This window comes from Poecilia latipinna, unplaced genomic scaffold (assembly GCF_001443285.1).
Source record: "Poecilia latipinna isolate Pla-1442-1.1 unplaced genomic scaffold, P_latipinna-1.0 Scaffold3696, whole genome shotgun sequence".
Taxonomy (NCBI): Eukaryota; Metazoa; Chordata; class Actinopteri; order Cyprinodontiformes; family Poeciliidae; genus Poecilia; species Poecilia latipinna.
The window spans coordinates 35,403-39,861 of NW_015116312.1; positions in this window are offsets into that span (position 1 = coordinate 35,403).

Here is a 4,459-nt window from a genome sequence, read left to right on the forward strand (position 1 = left end):
AAAAAAACAGAGAGAGACATGGGAGTTTCAGTGTTTTGGAAGTAGGAAAGTGAGAGTTGTCTATCGCCCCCTGATGGATAATGTGCAAACTGCAGGCGTTCAATTAAGATTTTGTTTGCTCACTGATTATAAATAAATGGAAGTGAAACATTATGTAAGTGCAAACTTAATTAACTATTTAGAAAACATTTATTTAACAGAAAAAAACATGAATGGAGAAATAGCAAAGGTATACCTGTACAACTCCTTATTTGTAAAGCTTTGGGTTTAACTTCAGCTGTTATTGCTTGGTAGGAGTCTATGCGCACGGACATCTTGTCTTTAAAAAGTTCTACCCAATCAGATCGGGAGGTCATCTCTTCTGTACAGTTAGTTAGTTAGCACTGGACTCAGTTATGTTATTCCAAAACTGCAATTTTCCTTTTATGAAGCCATTTTTTGTTGATTTGGGTGTATGCTTGTGATGTCGGAAAAATCTATCTTTATTTCCACCTTTCTAACAAACATGTAAAGGTTTTGGAAGTGTTTTTATTTTCATCCATATATCAAAAACCTCAGTTTCATAAAAAGAGAAGTCACCGGCCTCATGTTCCACCCTCATAGCACTTCCTCCCACACAGTTCTTTGACATTTTAACCAAGCGTGGATGTTTTCTTTCAAATCAAAATCTTTCATTTTTAAACACTATCAATTAGTCCAGACAGGTGATAATCTTTACATGCATGTCCTGTGATTTCCATTTTATGTTAAAAATCTCCTTGCAGTAAAAAGTGGCATCATGGGGTCAGTGTCCATGACAACCAAAGATTGGTTTGAAGGAAAAATAAATAAAAAGCAATAACCTTACAGAATCATGCACACCCTTCAACCACTACTTTCCTAAAGCACCTTTTGATTCAATTTTAGCATTCATCCTGCTTCGGTCGCAGTCTAGCAACGCTCCATCTCTTCTTGGTAATATCTCCCCGCTCTGTCTTGCAAACTCTCTCCGAATCCATCAGACAGTGAAGACATTACATGCCGACAGCCATCTTCATGAAACCCTAACAGATTTTCAGTTGAATTTGTTTCTGGACTCTGGCTCAGCCACGGCAAAACTTTATTTGTTCTTCTTCACTCATGTCATCCTTCTAAAATGAATTCGGATTGTAGATCACGTTTGGACTCACAATCATTATGAAAAATAAAATCCCTCTTTATCTTCAGGTTTCCAGCAGGCATTTATTTCACAGCCCTGGATACATGGAAAGCAGAGGAGACTGTTGTCACATGCAGAACAAAACTAGTCATTGTTGGAAATTCCTGCAATTCCTTTAACATTGCTGTCAGCCTCATGGTAGCCTGCCTGGTCATCGCCATGTTGTCCTTTCAGTAAAATTGTCAAACTGTCCAGTTTTCATAATGTTCATAGCCTCTTTCAGATCATATTTTTGCTGAAGCATGAGCACACACCGATCAGAGGCGTCACATGCACCGTATTGCGATGTTCAATTAATAACAAACAGAATAATATGATGCAGACAGCGGACAATAAGTGCTGCACGACAAACTTGTATTAAAAACGGATGAATAGAGAATCATGTTGTTCCAAAATTACTATTGTTTGTTGCATATCCAAAAAACAATAAAATAAATTGTGCTTATACTACAGCCGAATAAAAAAACATAAGTAGCACTGGAGACAATGCATTGCATATGCCAGGCCTGTAGGAGGCGATGTTTCATTCTTGGGTGAACAGACTTATATAGTTTATATGTGGGAAAAGTGTTCTGTCAGTAATTAACTTTTATTAATCAAAGCAAAAATCGCATATGAGGCACCCCAAAGTTCCATCTTTGGGTCCTTCTTCTTTAATATCTACATGATCCCGTCAGCTCTCATTATAACTACTAAAAAGAATAGACCATATGCAGATGATACACAGCTCTACATTACAATGTGACCAGGTGACCATGAACCATTCAAACACTGAGCAGATGCACAGACCAGATCAATGCCTTGATGTGCCATAACTTTCTTCAGCAGAACAGAAACAAAACCAAGGTAATTATTTTTGGACCTAAAGAGGAAAAATTAAGAGTCAACACACACAAAAATGCGAGTTTATATTTTAACTCTGCCAGAAGGTCTAATAATATTCTGTTTAAATTATAATTCCCTCTTTTTTATAATATTGGTCATTTTTTTTTTTGCTGTTATTTAGAAACTGCTTTGTGAAATTCTTAATCTGAACTGTGTATTTGATAGCAGACGACTGATCACTCAGTCAGATATTTCAAGCTGATGAAAGCCAATTTCTACCTCGGGCTAAATCTGAGATAAATCCACCCAATCTTCCATCAGCGTTGTTTTTAAACACAGCGAGTAAACAGATATTACAGCACAGAGTGCAGCATGAAATGTTTAAAAGAGCTAGATTATTTTACTTTTTTTTTTTTTTTACCCCTGTAGCGTTAGTGGAGCCAAAACAAGAAGAGTTATTGGATTTTAGTCCAGGAGGCGATTGAATGCCAGTGCTGCTGGTATTTAAAACTTACACCTGCTGCCTCTAAAGTGTTCCAAATATCAGCTCATGCAAGCTTAAGTTTCCCCACTTTGGTTTTCATCTGGCAGGTCAATATGTTGTTCATGTCTGCCATACTTTACGGGGGAAAAAAAGAGAGAAAAATCTATGCCCTCTTCTTTATTCTCTCTAAAATCTATTACAGCCGATGCCTGCTGTGATTCAGCAGAGTCGACAGCTTTTTGCTGTTGCTTTCCTTTCCAAATATTTCACTCCTGCTCCGATCGTGTAGGTTGGAGGTTTTTTTTTTTTTTCCATTTCTGCCGAAATGTCATTTTTGTAAATCAAACAGTCACAACTGGTCAATTAAACACTTAATTGCCACTAACATCAGTATGCCACCTGTTCATGGTTAAATGGCTTTTGTCATGTCTCATTACACTCTCTGCTCACTCATCGCTGCGCCTCCCCAGCTCCAGGATTCCCACTGGGACGGAACATTTTTAGCCAATTTATCTTCCGGCTCAAAACAAAGCTGGCTTTTCTCCACACACATGACCAAGCATATCTGTTTTAGATGATTCATGTGCCTTGATTTTTTTTATTTTTTATTTTTTTACATTTGGTTAACCACAAATATTCATCTGTTTTGATAGTTTATGTGATTGAGCAACACAAACTTTGGGCTATGGGAGTAAAAAGCAGATCCTGCCTGTAAACAGCCATCACCATCTATGAGCTACATGTAATTTCTATTTGGTATCCATACAGTATTTTTGAAGTTGACTTGAATTTCATCATTTTTTCCTTTCACTTCCTACTTAAGCTCTTCTTTGTGTTGGTCTGGTGGATACAATTTTATGAAGATACGTCCGTCTAACTTGACAAAATGTGAAGTCGAGGAGGCATGAAAACTTGCTAGGAGCTAAATGTGAAATGAAAGCTTTGGAAAATGTCCTTCTTTGTGGTTTCCCTGATGTTACAACCTTTTAGCGAAGGCTTCCCTGAACTTCCAACAGCCCTGACATTTAACAGGCCCTGATATCAGCACAGAAAATGACTGTTAATGAGAGCCGAGGCTGTGTTTTAATGCACCTCATTATATCACAGCAAGACATTTAACTCTGCGAGCTTCAATATGCAGTGCTATTCTCATGAAGACGAGGGAGTTGCATAAAAGGATGGCCTTTGCACAGTGAAATCTGTGATGTATAAATACTCTTTGAGTGTGGCCACGGAGCCGTGAGATCACTTAACCTTTAAGGGCTTTTTCTCATCCTGTGAGCCTAAAACGTGGCTTTTAAGCCTTCGTGCAGCCGGTTTGTTCACTGCGAGCTGTGTTGCTATGCTGACAGGGAATCAGTGTCAGGGAAGAGACAGAGAATCAACTTGCAGCTATTTCCAAGGAATTTTGTGGCTTTCAGCACCACCAGACTGTGGTTCTAAAGCAATTATGGCAATATGCTGCTCTCAACAGTTTCTATTAAAAGTAAACAATCTAAATCTTCTCAAGACAGACGCACCAAGGCCAAATTATGTCAGGAAAATACAAGGGGGTGAAGGGGGGGGGGTACCCATTTAAGGCTTGTTTGGTTTCATCCATGCTCCAGGGCTGCATGATTAGGAGTTTTATTACACTGTCACTGGAGGAAGTGGTCCGGAGTGAGTGATGGACCTGAGCAAGTGGCATGCAGTGAAGGACTAAAGGAGTCATAAACGGAAAGAAGCAAAGGACAGACACAAAGAATCAAAGAATGAAGTAAAAAAAAAAAATCAACATAAATTAATACTTAATTAAACAAATGAATGAATGCATAAAACAAATAATGCACAGCATAAACAAGCCAACAAACAAATAGCAATAAAATTCAAGTATAAATATAAAATAAGTAATGAATGAAGATGGAATAAACTACAACAGATTAAAAAAAAATACCTAAACAAATAAATAATTT